A 20,193-nucleotide genomic window follows, 5' to 3' on the forward strand; every position below is an offset into this window, starting at 1 on the left:
ATATCAGGAACCTATCTGCTGCCCAAGTTGAACGTTGAGTTGAAATCTCAGAGATTTGCTGTAGGTTTGGTTTGATTGTCAATAGAGGAAACCTCCAGGGCCACGTCACTAGCCTCCCCCTTTTCAGCACCTATTTGATACGTTTTAAATGAGCTGAAAGCATATACTGTCGTCTAAGCCAGACTCAGTCACTGTTGTTCATTACAATGAGAAAGATACTTTCTTAAAACAAAATCGCTTAATCCCATCTGCTAAGGTTTGCTTCTAAGACAAACTTGACTAAACTTTCAAAGAGAGAAGCGTGAATGAGGGTCGTGGCGGAAGCACAGTGCAGGCTGGCTGGGCGGCGGGCGTGTGTCACCGGCTACCACTCACTGAAAACGAGCGTTGGGGAGGGAGAGCGGCGTGGGAAGCTCCAGGGAAAGGCTGACTCTGCTGTAAGGGTCAGACGCCTCGACTGAAATGACTGACATCGATAGGATTTAACACCTTTTCAGAGCTTGCTAGTCGCCTCATAACAGAAATCCTGAATTTGTCAACCAGTGTCCTGCGTCCCGCTGTATTCCCATACCACTCTGTATTCCCATACCACTCTGTGCACCCAGCGATGTCGTGCTCATCCGGCTGCCTGGTTCTGACTGTTTTCTACACTGTGTATCCAGCTGGATGACATTTCCCCGAGGCTGAGGAACTACGTGTTATTCCATGTTTCAATCCTCTTTATTCTTTTAAAAGGATTTCCGTTAAGATTTTTTTGAATATAGCAAATTATTACTTGAGTTTATATGTTTTAAGGAAAAGACATCATATAATTCAAAGTAGGCTTGAGTTCTGTAATCGTGGCTCATTTGGTGAAGTGCTTGATTGATATGTTATTCGACTAAATGAATAAATGTCTAGCAAATAACATTTTATGAGATTTCAATGGGGAGACCCAAAAGCAAATTTAGTTTTAATTTACAGTGTTTTTAACAGTGAAGTCGCTACAACTGAAAATCTAATGGGAACTTTTAATGGGACTTTTCTTGGTTTCGATTGGTTTACTTACATGCCTCTGTTCTCCCTTCCATCCTCTACCTCTACCTACCAATTACAAAACACAATTTTACTTTTGAAATGTGTCTATTGAGTCCATGTTAGCCAAGATAAATAGAGAAAGATTTATAACAAAATATTAGGCCAGCCAGGATAAGTAGAGAAAGATTTATTATAAAGTATTAGATAGCTCGAAGAATTTCCGGAGTGATCTAGGAACCAAGTCTGGATGTTCCGTGGCCAGGAGCAATGCAGCTGGACAGTGACTTATGATACAACCTGAGACTTTACTTCCAGTGGCTCTGTTGTAGCTACCACCTGCCGCTCAGTATTTAGGGCTATAGGAACAGGATATCACAATTTCTATCGCAGTTTTCTCAGAAGAACAAAACATTTCCCGGCATTAAGCCATCATTTTAACTTGCCTACTTCATCATTCCAAATGAAACTTTTCACTGGAACCTGGGGTCTCTAGCTGCATGATAGGATTGAACAAGTTTGCTTTCTCCCTCCCTCCTTCCCTCTGTCTTTCTCTCTCCTTTCCTCCCTTCTTCTTTCCTTCCTGCTTCCTTTTTTTCTTTTTTTAAATTTTCTAGTTTCTGTCACATAAGACAGCCTAGAAGAGAGCTGGAGTGGGTGTTTGTTGAGCTGATCTATAACATCTGCTAAGAACGAAGGGCTAAAAAAAGTCTCAACTTCCACAGGTAAAGATTACAGACAGTATCTGCTTTGTGGGTGCAACCTGTGACATAATCCAAGATCCTGCACTTGCTTTCAAGAGACATAAGGCAGATGTTACATATTGAACAAATGCAAACAGAGCTTGAAAAGAAAGATGAAGTTCTTTAAGTGAAGTTGTTCATCTTTTTGTGTTAATTTTTTTCTGTGAACTGTCTACCTATGTTTTTGCTCATTTTTAAGTGGTTATTGTTCGTTTTTTTTTCTTTTTCTTTAATGTGAATTTTTATATTAGGAGAAATAGTCCTTTGTAATATGTAATATGTGTTGCAAAGACATTTATCTAATGTATCATGTATCTTTTGACAGTTTATGGCCTGCGTATGTGTGAAAGAATTTTACTGTATTAGTGGGCACACCAACATATTTGTAAAGACATGAAAACCAGTAATTTAATATTGGTAGGCAAATTGTATTTCTTATAGTTCTCACATACAATCTGTAGCCATCTGAAAAACACCTGTTAAATTGGATTTCTTTATTGGATCATATCGGGTGTACTTATTTCTACCATTGACACCATTATTCAGGAAAATAGCATCATCTTAAAACATAATTTATGAGTGAAAAGTACTTTCGTAGGATTAGCAGAGGCTAGGTACTGTCATGAATGGCTGCCTAGCATTTGGTAGGGCCTTATTAAGTACCACTAATGAAATGCTGAATATAACATTTCAAGCATAGATATATGAATTATTAATGAAGAAAATGAGGGTGATCCTGTATTATATTTAGGAACCTCAATCTAACTTTCCAGTTAAAAATAAGGATACTGAAAATAATGGTGTCTGTGTCTCAGAGAAGAAAATAGTAAAACCACAGTTGAATGTCCATGTTATTTAGATGCTGAAAACTTCTGAAGCTCAACACTTACACTTATGCTATTGAAAAAATTGTCACAAAAATATATTTAGCTTTAAAAGTTTGTGAGAATGCTTTGCAAAACAGAAGAGATAAACCAAACTGGCACAGGGAGACACCAGATCACAATCGTTGCTACCTCTGGTAATATCATCAATAATGGGCTTTAAATTTTTTAATAGCCCTGGTGTTCAGAAACAAACCGGAAGGAACAGTGGAGGATGTACCAATCGAAGCATGTTTGCCTCATCTTTGGGAAGGATATAGTAAGCTCTGAAGGAACAAGAGGCTGCGGAGAAGAAGCAGATGCACATTCTACTCGCTTCATTGGAAGAGCTGAGGAGAGGGCACAGTGATGTACCAGGAAGTTGACAGTGAGTAAATGAATAGCCAATGAGCACAGAAAGGATCACATTTAGAGAAAGCATGGTGGCCAGTATGGGAAAGGTGGACCCAACATTCCTATCTAGGCAGGGTTAAATCAGGAGAGGCATCTGTAGGAGGGATATAAGACATGGGAAACTATCTAGTTTTATAGATCATGACCAAAAAAATTAGATTTGGAGAGATTGCTATAAATGAATCGACTTTATAGTTGACATGCAAGCAAGCAAAAATTATGTGATGCTATGATTACTCTTGCCATTTGACTTAGTCTCATCAGAATTAAGTGTAAATTGTAGGTTATGGGTCTTAAAAAATGGTGTAAATTATATTTCTTGCTCACTCTTACTCCACAAAACAAAATAAGAATGGGACAACCTGGAGTAATAAATCACGGCTGCCACTAGGGAGCCCTGGAGTATGTTTCCTGTGGGATACACACTACAGGAGCATATTATGCACAGTCAGGTTTCTGAGGCTGCTTCTGGGAAGGGGCAGCAAACCAGTAGGACCAAGACTTGTAATTTTTAAGGGCCAGGCTCATCATGAGTTTGGGATGGAAGGTACACAGTTTTCTGAATGTTTAGCCACTCCTAAAGGAACCAACAGGCAATAGATTATGAAGTATCTCTGCAAGCCAGAGGCTCTGAAGTCCTAGAGCCTACACCCTAGAACCAATGTCAGGTCTTACTCTAGGAAAATCCAGTCTTTCCATCCACTGCTCTGATACCAACTACAAAATTCAACAGGGAGAGCATAAAGTGTGCTACAAGGCGATGTCCTGGGCATCATATGCTTTTATTTATGATGGATTAATTTCACAAGTAAAGTAGAACACACAGAAATTAAGAATTTACCCAAAATTTCATTGGAATGAGAATAAAGTCCTCTAAGAATTTGCTGATTTTCATTTCATTAATTTCATCAACACATATGTATTAAATAACAATAATGGGCCAGGCACCATAACATATGGGGGGGACACTGTGGTGAACAAAGTTTCTGCTCTCTCAAAGCACACATTCCAGAAAGGGCCAGAATTTGCCAATGAAATTAACTAGTGTGAGTCTGAGAAACCAAGCATCAATCTGAATAACTATATTCTAAAATAAGCAAGAGATATTATTGTATTCATGCAAGCCAGTATGTAAATATCGGGTATGAGTGATTTCCCAAAGGCATTTTTACCTACAGCTGATCCACAGCCTGCCTTTCCTCTCCTCTCTCATCTTCCCAGTTCATTTTTCTCTCACTTCCCTAGGAGGCCCCCAATGTAAAAGTCTCGGGTGACTGAAGGTGTAATGAATAGTTTTTTTTTATATATATACAGAAGAAAAGAAAGATAGCACTTTGCTGCAAGTCACAGCATTTAGACTAGAGTTCATATGAACTATATTTCTTTTGCTATTTTTATTGTATATCATCCTTGTTCTTAATTCAATGGATTTCAGAGCTTTCATGTCTATATCAGATAAACTTGAGACTTCCTTTTAAGCACATGACGTGATTCGTAACATTTCTGTTAATTCCTCCCAAAATGTGCCCACAGACTGCCCACTTACAAATCATCCCATTCTTATCAACAGACTTAGATATATATTCATGACAGAGAAGTACATATCTCTATCCCTTTCAAAGCTTACAGGTCTCAACCGGATAGGATAACTGTTTCTGTTAAATGAACTAAGTCAAGTTTTAGTGTCCTTCTCAGCCAGACAGCTTTACTAAAATTGTCATAACACATCATGTAAAATGTTCAGTTTCATAAAAATTTGTATACAATTTAAAAACCCCAAAAGTTAGAGATATAAAGACAAATTTGACAACATGTATTAAAATGAATATTTATGCATAATGCAGAGATATTTGACACTGATACCCAAGTTTCTTTTTATAGTACACATGAAATAAAATTGATCTGATTATATCATTTAGGCTAAAAAGTGTTACGATGCTCATCTTATTGGTTGGTTTAGTTGAACAGATGGGCATAAACTTTTATATTCTTTATCTGCTTTTCAGAATTTCAAAAATAATTCAGATCAATTTTATCTAATACCATAACAATTCAAATAAAAATTCTTATGATATCTTCACAAAGGTAGAGAAATCAATTTTCTACCATTCGATTGTGTACAATTTCCATTTAAGTCCATTGGTGGCAAAACCCAAGCTAAGCAAAAGCGAGTGAATCAGGCTGCTGCTACCCCAGGATAATTGTTCAAGTCTTTGGCAGAACTGCAGAGTATTTCAGAGTGTGTGTGCATATGTGTGTGTGTATGCGTGCGCACATACACACACACACACACGAGTGCCTACACATGCACACATTGTTCATTTTTTCCCCTGAAATTCAGAGTGTTTACCTCATGGTTACATTTAAAAAAAAATCCTGAAAAAATTTATAAATCCATGAAAATCATTAATTCCAAAGGTACATTAAAAAGGGACAAATTTGATTCCAATAGTTTTTATTTTACCCATGTGAAAACAAACAGTTGGTTCCAGAAATTGTGTGTAAATGTCTAGAAGAATAATTTCATAAGACTAAATGCATTACTGGAATAACTACAGTATTTTACTATAATTTAAATTTTTATTATTTTACCCATTTCTCATTTAATAATAATTATGAGATGTATACTCTAAAGCATAGGTCCTAATTAGCAAAACCCTCCAAAATTTTAGTTTATCTGTAATTTGGACAAGTTCATGGTATCTAAACTATTTCTAGATACATTTTGTGCCTTGGTTCACTAAGTTTGTTCTCTCAAGGGAGGGGCATTTGGTGCATGGTAGGTACTCAAAGTTATCAAGTGTGGGAATATAAAATGGTTCAGCCACTTTAAAAGATATTGTGGCAATTTCTTACAAAACTAAACATTCTCTTCTTCTAAGTGCCAGCAATTGTGTTTCTTGGTATTTATCCAAATGAACTGAAAACTTATAACCACACGAAACCTGCGCACAAATGTTTAGAGCAGCTTTATTCATAATTATCAAACTTGGAAGCAACCAAGATGTCCTTCAGTAGGTGAATGGATAATTTCAGTACATCACACACTGGAATATTATTCGGTGCTAAAAAGAAATGAGCTATCAAGCCACAAAAACATATGGAGGAACCCTCAACACATATTACTAAGTGAAAGAAGCCAATCTGAAAAAGCTACATGCTATTTGATTGCAACTACACGGAATTCGGGAAAAGACAAAACTAGGGATAGAGTAAAAAGATCAGTGGTGCAGAGGGCGGGGGTGGGGGAGGCAGGGATGAATAGGTGGAGTACAGAGGATTTTTAGGGCAGCGAAACCATTCTGTATCATACTGTAATGGTGAAGAGATCATCATGCATTTGTCAAAACCCATAGAATTCATAACACAAAGAGTAAACTCCAAGGTAAAGTATTGACTTTAGTTAATGATAATGTTTCAGCGTTAGTCCATAAATTATATAAAATATACCACACTAATATATGAAGTCAATTATAGGGGAAATTGGAGGTAAAGGAATGTAGATGAGAACTCTGTACATTCCATTCATTTTTTTTCTGTAAACCTAAAAATGCTCAGAAAAAAATGTAAAGTTTACTCATTTTTAAATTTAAAAAGTTGTCAAGTGAAGATGTACTGAAATTAAAGAGGTCGAATGGGTCTCAAAAGTAGCTTCTTCTGAGGAATCTTTACTGAGCCAAGTATCAAAGATGGAGCATTCACCATATCCTAACAATGTGAAGGACCTCACCCACTCAAGGATTACCCCCTCGCCTATGGAGGTCTGGAAAAGATAGAGGTCTACCTACCTACCAAGAGAACAGAAGTTCATTTCCTAAAGTAAGACAGGGGAATCCAACAAAAAGCTAAAATAGCATCTAGGGCCAGGGAAAATTGAATTTTCAACTAAACTTTTTTAAGGCTCTACAAGAAACCCTCAACTGAATAACTGTCAGTCACCTTTGGCTCAGGAGGTTAATCAGCAGACTCATTACTAGGAATCCCTAATTAACTTCCGTGAGGGGAGTTTCCTAGCTAACTAGTGTCGGCTATAAAAGCAAATCCTCTTTCTGACTTGCAAATGTTAATGCACTATTGTAAAAGTTCAGGGTAGTTATTACTGAGTTGTCACAGGCCCATTAATTATCCACTATACTGTATTTAGTTTTACTTTGGTAAATCTTTTTAATTGCCCAGCCTACATTTACAGAGCCTCTTTATTTTACATGCTCCCAACTCTGTTTATATTTATTACTTTTCCAATAGCCCATTAAATAGAGTTCCTAACCAGTACTCAGAATCTTTATTGAGAAGCAGCCAAGCGCACTTAAGTGCTTTCATTTCACTCAGTCATAACAGCAGTTTAAAGTTCCAAATATTTTTCAAGTCCACTCCTCAGTTACATTTCCTTTTCCCTGCCTCTGAAGAGTGCAGGACACTTCCTTCTCCAGCATTTCAGACCGTGAGTCAATCTTTCTCACTGCTACAAGGTAATTGTTCGAAAATACACATTTGAATGAGTTTTCTGAGTCTCCATTCACCAACGAAATCAAGTCCAGATTCCTTAGGAAAGCACCCAAGGCCCTGGTTAGTTTGGCTCCAAACTCACGACTCATTTGCTGACATTCTTTCTGCCACATCTTCCACTTCAGCCCTTTACAGAACACAGCATACATGTTTTTGTCTCTTCTTTCCTTTCTGTTTGGAGTTCTCTCAGGTCCCACTCATGTTAGTCCCTCCTGAAACCTTCCAGATAGAGGTTCCCCCTGCCTCCCAAACAATTCAATTCCTGCTTTTGTTGATGACACCTGATCCTCCAGGGTATAAACAGTTGTAAACAAGAGGTCATCTTGCAGGACAGTGAACTCCTTTAAGTCAGGGAGCACATTTCATGAACCTTGGTGTGCTCAGAGCCAGCACATAGTGAATGCTTGGTAAATATTTATTAAATAAATAAATGAGCACTCCAATGTTCATTTCAGCATTATTTACAATAGTCAACATATGGAAGCAAACTAAGTGTCCATCAAAAGATGAATAAACAAAATGTGGTACATATACACAATGTAATATTACTCAGCCATAAAAAAAAAAAAATGAATGAAATCTTACCATTTGCAACAACATGAATGGATCTAAAGAGTATTATGTTAAGTGAAAGAAGCCAGACAGAGAAAGACAAATATCATGTAAATTCACTTATATATGGAGTCTAAAGAACTAAATAAATGAACAAACCAAACAGAAACAAACTCACAGATACAGAGAATAAACTGATGTTTACCAGAGGGGAGGAAGAGAATGGATGAAAAATGGGGATTAAGAAGCATAAACTTCTAATCATCAAAGGAGTCACGAGGATGTAAAGTATAGCACGGGGATTGCAATCGATAACATAGTAATAACTATGTAAGGTGTCAGATGAGTACTGAACTTACTGGGGTGATCACGTCATAAGGTAAATAAATATTTAATTACTATATTGCACACCCGAAACTAGTATAATATTGTATGTCAAGTGTAATTGAAAAATAATTTTAATGAAAATACAGAAAAAAATAAAAACAAATGAATGAAGGCATTTTCACTCCAGATTATCTGAGTTAAATTAAATCATCTGTTCTTTCCAGCATGTTTTAATCTACGTGACCAGATGAATACATAGAAGAAAATTATGTGAAAAATAACAGTGATGTAGATATGTTTCTGAGAGCATATTACTTGGGGTAAAAAAAAGTCCAGTAAATCAGAACCCATTTAATGTCATGAACACTAAAAACATTTAAAAATCACCCAGTCTCTCTGTAAAAACTATACTCTGAAAGATGTCATTGAATTAAAAAGAAAAATACTGCATACTTTTCATGGAATGCCGCCCCCCAAAAAAGTTACACTAAGACTGCCGTAGGTAAGCCCTTTCAAAGCAAATCACATCTACTTTGGAGGGATGTCTTTTAAATAGGCACAAGGGAATTCTTTTGATTTTTAGAAATGAACATTTAGAATTGCTTTAATAAAGACCCTGATTCTAAAAATTTTAGAATTGTGTGCACTTGAGAATGAATTTTCTAGCATGTGCATATGCTAGAGTCAGACCTCTAAGACAGGTCTTTGGAGTTGAATTTGAAGTTATGTCCTGTAGATGTAAATTCTGCTGGTCTCAGAGGGAGAGATGAGACTGAAAGAGGGGCCTGCCTTGAATGCCTGTAGTTGGATTTATAATTCATAAACAGATGTGCGGTAGAATGCTGGTGTGTGCAAAGCTTGACTGCATGCAGACTGAGGATACAAATACAGGTTAATTACACACTATTCACATGGGACTAAAACCTACTTCATATTCTTCAGTGTCATGATTTCTCAATGGAAATAACATGTATTTTACCAGTAAATATATTTTAAAAAGTGATACATTATGGATAAAATTGATCCATACTCTCTGAGTTTGAAGTTCAGCATGAAATATCAATCCCCTGAGTAGTTTTTCAGAAAACTAGCCCAGAACAATAAAACATAAATGTTGTTCCCCATGTGGATATTAAATAAAGCATATAAAAAGAGTTGATATATTCCAATTAGCTACCATGTTTCACAGAACTGTGAATCTGGAAGGGCCTTTAGAAATTATTTGATGTTTCCCACCCACCATTTTATAGTTGAGAAGTTTACAGCAAAGTCAAGAATCAAAGCCGAAGTCCCTTTATCAAGGGCGTCCCTTTTCTGGTAGTCAGAGGATAATCTCATCATTGGTCTTCACTAATTCCCGCTGATGTCACAGTAAAATTGAAGTCATTGTGGTTTTCAGTATAGTCACCAGTCTGAAGGGTCTGGAAATGCTTGTCCAGGGGATTCTCTTGTACTAATTGTGGAGTAGGAAGATATAGTGGGAAAAACATGAGGTTTGGAAGCCAAAGTCATGAATGTGAGTGCGGTACTTGTTGCTTGGTACCTGTGTGCACTTGGGCAAGTGTCCTACCTTCGCTGAACCTCAGTCAGTTCATCTTCAAATGGGAACAATACTATCTACTTTGAGAGGCTGATGAGAAGATTGATGGTTTAATATGAGGGAAAGTGCTTGGCAAGCTTGAATGGCACCTGCAAAGATTTCATCTTTATTGTCAACGTTAAATACTATTTATTAAACCACCAAATAACCTCAGCACATCAGTAGGCCTTAGGCAAGGCAGGGAGCAGGGAAAACAATGGGCTTTACTCACATTAAAGGTTTTATCTCCCAAAGAGTCAGCTTTTACCAGTAGGTAATCTTATTTGCAAAATCCATTAAGTTAACCTGCCTCAGCAGTGAAACCACTCACTGTGGTAACTTCCCTGGTAACTTCTAGTTAAGTCTTATATTAATATTTTGAAACATTTAACTTTGAATTTTCCTCCTCTTACTTCTCAAGATCTGAGTTTTGACATTCTTGAGAGAAGCTCTGTCCAGAAGAAAAATAATGCAAGCCATATACGTAATTTTAATTTTCTGGTAGTCATATTTAAAAAGTGAAAAAAAAATTTTTAAAAGATGAAATTAATTATAATAATATATTTTACTTAACCCAACATATCCAAAATGTTATTGGTTCAACATATAATTAATATAAAAATTATCAATGAGATATTTATCATTCCTCCTTTTTTTTTCCACACTGAGTCCTCAGAATCCCCTAGGTATCTGACACAACACATCTCAGTTGGGAATAGCAGCCTTTCAAATGCTCAACAGCCATGGAGCTAGAAGCTACCATATTGAAAAGCCATGCAAGTCCAGAGCCCAGCAGGGTGACCACACCTACCAATAAATCAGACAGAGAAAAATGAACTTAGTGACTCTCCATGGAAACACTTAAGAACACTGAAGGAAACAATCAGGTCCCAGCCCATAGATGGGGGAGGGAATCTTAGCAACGAAAGTGATGGCATAGCAACATCAGCTGTTGTAGAAAAGGAAAATTAGAAAACCATTAGTTTGAAAAGGAGCACTTCTGGAAAGGTCATCCTTTTCTATTTTGTTTAATGTGAAATAAGGAAGCTGATGATACATATACACAAATACACAATGTATAAGGCACCATTCTCATTATCTCTTTATTCTGCAATACAGACACTGACATATTTCGTCGTATTGCTGATTGTTGTATTTCTCACTTAGGAAGATAAATAATAAAGTATGAAATCAGGCCGAACCATCATATTTTTCCCAGTATGGCCAGTCTTGCAGGCCTTATGGGTCGCTGGGAGGAGTTGAATTGCATAGAGCAGGTTGAACATTGGAAAGCTTTCCATATTATTTTATAAATATAACCTTCTAACTCCTGGCCAGGGCTTACTCTTGCAGGCCTGGAGTGTTAATTCCATTTTCTGGTGGAGTCCTGCTTTCGCCTTTGCTGTAATATGTTTCATCATAGGGGTCAATACAATTATGCCACTCCTACTCTCAAAGATTGAAAAATCACCCTCTGATGATGGAATAAAATTCTTCATTTTTATTAGTTTCTCTCATGGTTAATTTTTTCTTCCTCAGGTTAATAAATGCATGCCTTATCTACAACACCCTCATCTGTTAGCAGATCAGAGAATGGAACTCAATAATAGTTTCCAGGGCATTTGGACATGCTTCCCTGATAAAAACTTCAGGTTTCTTCCCCCGTACTCATTTTATTCCAACCCTATTTCAAAGTAGGTAGATATTATTATATCCTTAAATAATTGTAACTATTGGTTACTTTTCAGAAGTATAGACACAGCTAATACCTATGCTTTCATTAGGATGGCATTACGTTATCTGTTCCTGTCTAGAACTTTCAAATCAGACCATCGCCAAATCAGAAAAAGTCCTGTAGGATATCTGCGACTGCTACTTTTAAATAGTAGTGTGTCTCCTGGAAATATGAAATCCTATGACACATACGTCCTAATTTATGTTATGATAACAGGCCCAAGTGCTGTAAATTTCTTTGAAGAATCTTTTAGAATTGACTTATATTTAAAAAATGATTGTTATTAATTGTACTTTTGTAAAAAAGGAAATTAATTAAGGAGCTGAACGCCTCTCAAAACAAAAGAAACCTTTATAAATCTTTCCCACTGCTTTCCTAAAGGATCATTTCTTCATTGTTATATTATATGGATATAGTGATTATGCCATGAACTAATGATGGAAATTATGGGGGGCCTTTCGTTACTGTTACTGATACAATGGTTGCCTTTGTTTGGGTTATTGACTCTCTGCTACTGTAAAAAGACCCAAAACTGGTATCTTTATTCAGATTATTATCTGAGCTGCAGAAAGAGGAATTCAGACAGCTTTTTACATGAATGAAATCTCCCAGATTGGTGGTCCAGAAAGGTGACTTTGTCCTTCTTAAATAGGGTGTATATGATGGGAAGTCAAATTCTATTCACTATAGAGTCTACTTTTTATATATATGTTGCATGATTTTCTGTTTGATTAATCTTCACCCACTTCACACACTGCCCACTGCTTTGTTTATATAGAGGATTCTTTTGACAGGAAAAACAGGGCATATGCATAAATTAAACAAAAGAAGTAGAATTGATTTAAACTGCCTACTTATGAACCATGAGGATGAGGAAATAGTTTAACATACTTCAGATAATTTTAAAATAACTGCTTTGTTTTAACATTTTAAAACTCTGAAATGTCACAGGACTGAAAACTGTTCAGTTTCACAACTGACCTCTAATATCCTAGAGATCTGGGCAGTTCCTATCTAGGAGAGGTTAATGCTTCCTTCTCTTCTTCTAGCAAAGTGTAATATATTGCTATTCTTTAACAAGTACAGCTCTGGATACAGTATCTTTGTACAGTTTAAATTCAATTTCTAGCATATTAGGTCAGTGACAGTGTAGCCCAGGACAATCTTTTAATTTCAAAGCAAATCTAGCTCTGACAATAGCCTTCTCATTGACATAAAAGATAGTTCTTTTTCAGCCTGTAAGGCATTACTTCTATTTGTTAATCATAGCATTCCAGTTGTGCATACCTTACTACATAAATGTAGATTGCGATTTTGTCTTCCTAAATCTATATGGCATATATCTTAGAATTAGTAATAATATGTAACAATTTTACCATTAGCTTCAAATACTTATACATATTTTGGTGAAAATAGTTTCATTAGATTATAACTGAAATTCATAAATGACTCAAAATAAGTTGCATTATACAAAGCTTAAGATTCTCTCTTCATTTATAAATAATACCAGTTCCTGAGGTTCAGACACTAATATTATCAACTCCAGAAAATGACTTGCATAGACAGAGAAATGCTGCAACAGTGGCCTTAGAAGAATATGTACAGAATTTCTGGTGTATATACTCTGGGGACTGCAAACAAAAATAATTTCAATAAGATCAGGATCGGAATTCTAGACCTGCAAAACCCTTGGATATTACTTTTTGATGAATCACATCCTACAGATAGAAACCTAAGATCAAGAAAAAGGAAACCAAAGAAAGTCTAAACTGTATGGGTTCCTAAACATATGCCATCTACACATGTTGGTCCATGAAACTCAGAGAAGTTAGGTAACCTCCCTGGAGTCTGAACTTCAGAGCAGCCAAAGCATCTCTCTGACTCTCCATTTAGGACAGCTGCCTCTCTAAATAAGAACCATCGATGATAGTCTATGATCTCCTCCCTTCATCTTAGGGTAAGAAAAGATAAAGATAGAATGGTGTCATTCATACCACTTCTTATCTCCAGCGAACTTCTGGGCTGATTTATTTAATTTTTAACCCTTCTTCAGTTTTCCTTGCAATCAGCAATCTTTACTAGTTCTATACATAAATTAGACATAGAATTAATGTTTTATGGTGATAAAAATTATGGTGATAAGTGGTGGTAAGTGTTAGTGGAAGCTACAAACTTTCTTTGAGTAGACAGATTAGAAGTACTAAAAATCATACATATATTCTCAGACATTCAAGAGTAGGTAAGAGTTAAGGGCAAATATCTATCTCGAAGCTTCCCTAGTCTGACTCTTCTGTCAGCAAGAACAGGAATGCTGAGTTGGGCTTCTAGATTCATTTTTCTCAGAGGATAACTGGTACTTTATGAAATTTAGCCCCACTTTTCTAATACTAGTCATCTAAAAAAGAGTTGGGGTGATTTGTCATATCCTTTCTAGATGGTATTGCACCTTTTCTCATTCACTGTACCATGAGAAACTCAAGAAGCAACCAAGAAGCAAGTTCAGTCACACTCTCATAAAGAAGAAAGAATAATGCCTGGGCCTCACTCATTGGTTAGCAAATATTCCCTGAGCATGTATGCTTACACATGCAAGTTTTACACCCACTGGAATAACTTCATGAGGACTTGCTTTGGTCTTTCTTTTCAATTAGCCATGTCAACAGTTACTAACGCCACCCTTACACAACTAGAAAGAAGTCAGTTGGTGTGGTGGTAAGAACGATGCAATGATATTCAAAATAATATTTCTTGTTGAGAATTATTGAATGTGTCTTTCCCTGAAATCCATCTACATATTACAACTGTTTTATAAGATTACATCTGATAGGCACTTTCTCTCGACTAGAATCACACTGCACCTTACATTCGAAAATGTGTAAGAATAATAAATTCAATTCTAATTCCTAGTCTTCCTTCGATAGGCCTAGTTGGTGTGTTGTGCAAATTCTAAAGCAAGTTGAAGAAATATGCTAGTCAGATTAGCCAGAGAGTCCTTATAAAGGGACTCATTCTATTTATCTGTTACTCGGTGACTGGTGCAATTTAAATTTATACATAGATCATTTCACTCAAACTGTAAAATAGGGAACCTATTTAATAGCAAGGTATTTGCTTGGATATTCAGATATTTAGACATTTTTTGTAAGTGATTGAGCAAAGACCTTGAAACCTATTGACCCAAGGATTTGTGGACACTGTTCAAAAATGATAGCATAGATTTGTATAAGTAATACTTTCAGCTACTCTATGAAGGTATTCTGCAATTCTGTTAGAGTGTAACAAGTATACAAATTTTATTACCCTTATGAAGCAAACTGTATAGTTTAAGTGAATGGAAAAAATTACAATCTTGGCACTTGTTATTGCAAAGGTATTGAAATCTACCACATAGATTTATGCATAAATTATTCCAACTTATACAGACACCCAAGTCAATGTGCAGAGGACTGATTACATGTGGATTTATATGTTAACCAAGTCAGAGATTTAAATACCAAGCCTAGCACTCCAGGATGTTGCATAGATTTTTGATATTCCACGGAAGATATTGGGCCCATAAACCAATGAAAAGATTTCCAAGGGACACAACTGTAATATTTCAAGCAAACTCCTATTTCTTCATCCACGTAAAATTAAGAGTTAGTCCACTATGTTTGGAGCAGCAAGTAATTGTCATAACATTTCAGGACTGGAAGATGATCTAGTTCAATACTCTGTATGATAGTTAAAGTCTCTTCTTCTGCAACTCTGCCTATAGTTTTCCAATCTGTGTTTAGATACTTAGTGATGCAGACCTTACTGCTTCTAGGGAATCTTAACTGATCTTGGGATTCCTTTGGCCACTTAAAAAATTCTTCCTTACATTAACTCAAAATCTCTTCCTATAGGTCCCTTCCATTATGTCCTAGAGGGCCTACATAAAAGTACATTGCCTCTTCCACATTACAATCTTTCAGTGATTTCTTCAGAGTTCTCAAGTTTTCAGGCCTCTATTCTATCTAATCATCTTCAGTCGCGTCAACCATTTTTCTTGTTGCTTTTACCCTACAGCATCAATATCAAATTCTAACTTAGAATCTGCACTGAACTACGTAACCTAAAGAGGAAAATATTTAAAATTCTCTGTTTCTACATGTGCAAATAAAAAGGCTACCTCAAAGACATTTTTCTAAGAATAAAATAAGAAAAAAAAGACATAGAAGACCTCTGAAAATTGAAAAATATTACAAAAATATAAAGAACAAGTTTCTAAGGACTGGGAAACCTAAATTTCAATTAGGTGAAGACTGCAGTACCCTAAAATATCTCCTCAAAAACCAACATGATATAAATATCTGCCAAGAATTTACTTCAGTATAAATACAAGTAAAAATTTCAACCAATCTGCTTTTCTGAAAAACAAATTTTCCACCATGTTCAGTCTATTTATATGCCAAAATTACATGCAAACTTGATCCTTTTAAAAACAATTAATTTCCATAACTAAAAGAAATGTAACTGAGTTAGAGAGGAATTGATGACATATCCTCAGAAACTTTCAACTGTTTGCCATTCTTTTGGGTAAAACAACGTCTCACTACTTTAACACTCCTCTACCTTACAATCCTTCGGTGGTCCCTCAGTGCTTTCAGAATAACATCTAAAATCTTTTCAATGCCAAGCCCAATTAATTCTCCATCCTAATCTTTAGCTACTATCTCTTACTCACTCTCTATTCAAAGCACACATTTAACCTGCCTTGTTCTTTCTTGCCCCTCTGCCTTCACAGATAGTCAGATCCTAGACTTTATAGCCAATGCCCCTCTTTATTCAGGCTCTGGAAATTCTTACCCAAACTACATGAGTGTTTGAGTTTCCTGTTTCTACCACAGTGCTTATTTTCTTGTATTGAAATTGTGTTTACTTTTTTCTTCATTATTAGACAGTAGATTCCTTGAAAGGAGATGAATATTTTATTCATCTTGGGATAATCTGTAATTAGTACAGTGCCTTGCATAGAATCGGTGTCCAATATATGATGGCAAAATAAATTAATATGCAATAGAGGGAACACAAATATACAGAACATAACCATTCAATAAATCTGGGAAAGGGCACAGATCTTGCCTGACCTATATCAAAATTCAGAACTAACTCAGAATCAATAAAGCTCTTTTTCAATAGTTCAAGGGGTAATCCATATGTTCTCTATTTTCCTACCCTTTCTCATCTCTAGAACCTCTTTATAATTTTCAAAGCACTTTCCATTTGTTCGCAGACATTATGCCATTTAATCATTAATGCCACTACAAAATCATGTGACTCAACTGGGATTCAATACAATGACCTCAGCATATCCAAATGGTATAATAAGAGGAGCACTGGACTTAGAGTCAGACAATCTGAGCTCAAGTTCCTGCTCTGCATTTAATGATTAGTGTATTATTGGAAAGATTTCCCACTTTGCCACCCTCAGTGAAGGTAAATTGTTACTTTTATACATTATTGTCCTTATTATCCAAGTTGACATTTGGAGGTAGCTAATTGAAAGAACACAGACTTTAGGGCAAGGCAGGCCTGATTTTGACTCCTAGCCACATCGCATAACAGTTGGGTGATCTTGTGCCAACTGCTTAATCTCTCTAAGCCAGTTTCTCATATAAAGAGATACTAATAATTTCCTATTAGGTTATTGCAAAACTTAGATAAGAAATATAAAAATATCTAGATTTTTTAAGTGCCATATAAATTGTTATTATTATTTTTTGGCCAGGTTTAAGAATGACATGGAAAAATATTGCTCAAAGTGCTTTTGTGTGCTGGTGATCACAGGAGTATTTAATAGGAGACTCTTTAAATAGTTAACTGCACATTAGCTTATTAAAAGCTCTGAGAAGTCCAGTTATAAAAAGATCTCTTTAACTCTGTTTAACCTGTTATTTTCCCAGTGTATCTGAACACAGAATATACTTTAATACCTTGTGGAATACGGAACATGAGAAGAGAAGAAAAAGCCATTTTTGGCTAGTTCTCTCCCTCACCCCACCACTCCCATGATAGATATTCAGAAACAAAAACCAAACTAATAAAAATAGTAAATACTCCCTTACTTTACCATCCATTGATTTACTGTTTGCAATGTGCATATTTGCTAGAAAACTAGGTATGTGCATACAGACACAGGAGAAATTCAAGTAGAATTTTAAGAGTAAATAATAAATTCTAAAGGAAGAAGACATCTAAATATAATTGATTATGGGTATGAAGACAAAAGAGTGAAGAGTGGGCATTTGTGATTCTCACTGGCTGAACTACACGCAGTAACTTTTGGAATCATATGAAATGAACAAGAAAGAAAAATCTGTTCTCATTCATTCACAGGCACAGTTCCTTTAAAGTCATAATTGCTCTTTTCACATTGTAGCAAAAGTTCACTTCATTATTTCAAATGGCTCTTTCCTACCATCACCTCTTGTGACTTTAAAAGCTGTCATTAATTTCCCATTAGTAAATTTTAATTGAAATGAATGTGCCATTGCTTTCAGCAGTTGCATTTGTAACAAATGTATAAATAAATGCAAATCTTGTCCAAAATGTTTAAAATAGCTATTTCCGAACAAGCAAACACTTTGATGTTATTTCAAAGAATTTTATTTATAGAAAGCTTTTAGAATCTGGCCCTTACCTAAAGTAACTAGAATTTCATGGGGATACAACGCGCAGTTACCAACCTAGCTAAAATCCATTTTATTGATCTTGGAAAGTAGCATGTTAAAACATGAATAATGACCTCTGAGCTTTGAACTACTCAGTACTCTTGTGTTTCTGCAATATTTATGGACAACACATTGAAAAGAAAAGCTAGAAAAGGCAGAGGGATAATCCTAATTTAAGAAATTATAGTGGTTTAGTACAATAATCCGAGATTAATTGCATTTCACCAGCTCATTATCAAAGATGCATCTACCCACCCCCCAAAGTTCCACTCAGGTAGTCTATACTTAGAGAAGTCGAAATAATTTAGGATGCATCTGAGTGTTAAATTTCATGAACTTTGTGATCCAATTTCAATTTCCTACATTAGGCTTAATTTCTGCTTTGTTTTAATAAAAAGAAAATGAGGCTAAGTCTCCGATCAAGCTCTGCCAAGTTACCCTACTATCCCCCAAATATTTTAACCACAATCCAGATAATACAGACTTGCATATTAAATACATTATTCTGAAAATATAGACAAATATCTGAAAATATTTCCGACAACACTTCAGATGACCATGTGTTAGCAGAATAAACTTTAAAGTCTTAAAAAAAAATTGTTGAAATGCTTAACAAAAAGGAGTCATGTGTGACCCTGTTTCTCCAAGGGTTGGTCAGTTAATGCAGTTGTCTGACAGCCTGTGGTTTTCCTTCTGCTTTCAGCCTTACTCTTCTATTCCTCCTCCCCCTTGATAGCTTTTTTTGGATGGCTAGTTGCCCTAGTGGCTGTGGTCTCACTGAGATGTGTTTAGGTCCTTTTCTTTCTTATTTATTTTTCTCTTTCTGTATTTTATGACTTGAAATAATAAATATCATTTTTAATTGAGAAAATGTTTGACGTAGGTCTAGTAAATACAATTATAATTAAAACAACTTCTTTGGTTCACAGAATTTGATATCAGATTTAGCAAAAAGTATCAATCATTGAGAAACATGGATGGTTCTTCAGTTAATAGAATTGAGAAGTGTTTGCACTATTACATAAATCTAGAAATGTTAAAGGTGATTAAAAACATGTGATTTCTAAATACTGCATAAAGTTTGCAAAAGTTAATAAATGGATTCTTAAGCTTCATTTATCACATTATCAGATTAAAACTGCTAATTATATGCATCCTAGCCACTAAAAAATTTCACTAATTAAAACAAGCATTTGAGTTTTTCGACAAACTTAAAAGAGCACCAAGCTGTAAGTTTTCACAATAGCCAAACGTGGGAAATATAGCTATCACATTTAACTGACATTTCAAAAAGTCCTTTGAGCTCAAAACATGGAGGTTTCCAACATTAATTTCCAGCATATTATATACCACTTTTCCAGAAAGTACCTTCTTAAAAATAAAAGTTTCACAATCTGAAATATCACAGTCTAGGCAATGCTTACCCTGTTTTACAAAGCAATGGTCCCAGGAAAGTTTGCAAAATAATCATACTTGCTCTTCTCAGTGAAAACAGCATTGTGCACCATAAATAAAGTTTTTAGTTCTGTTCTACTTACTCATTTTTGGAGATAGTTATAGATATTCTCCACAAAAGACAAGCTCTTTACTTAGAGACAGTACTTTTCTAGCAGTGATAATTAAAATGTGGGTACTTTTGAGCATCAACTTCCATCTAATCAGAATTAGCAATTTTTCTCAGGGAACAAAAGAAGCCATCCAAATTGCAACATACACCTCGAATTCAACATAATAATAAAAAAAAAGATTTTTAGAAGATGTGACA

General features: G+C 35.5%; 1 protein-coding gene across 3 annotated transcripts in view; it reads right to left on the minus strand.

Moving 5' to 3' along the window:
- The window catches only part of XKR4 (XK related 4), a 380,957-nt gene that overhangs the window by 359,495 nt on the left and 1,269 nt on the right, over positions 1 to 20,193 (minus strand). The gene's annotated exons all lie outside the window — the stretch shown is intronic.

The sequence above is a fragment of the Rousettus aegyptiacus genome, unplaced genomic scaffold (assembly GCF_014176215.1).
Source record: "Rousettus aegyptiacus isolate mRouAeg1 unplaced genomic scaffold, mRouAeg1.p scaffold_m13_p_15, whole genome shotgun sequence".
In the NCBI taxonomy this organism is placed as follows: Eukaryota; Metazoa; Chordata; class Mammalia; order Chiroptera; family Pteropodidae; genus Rousettus; species Rousettus aegyptiacus.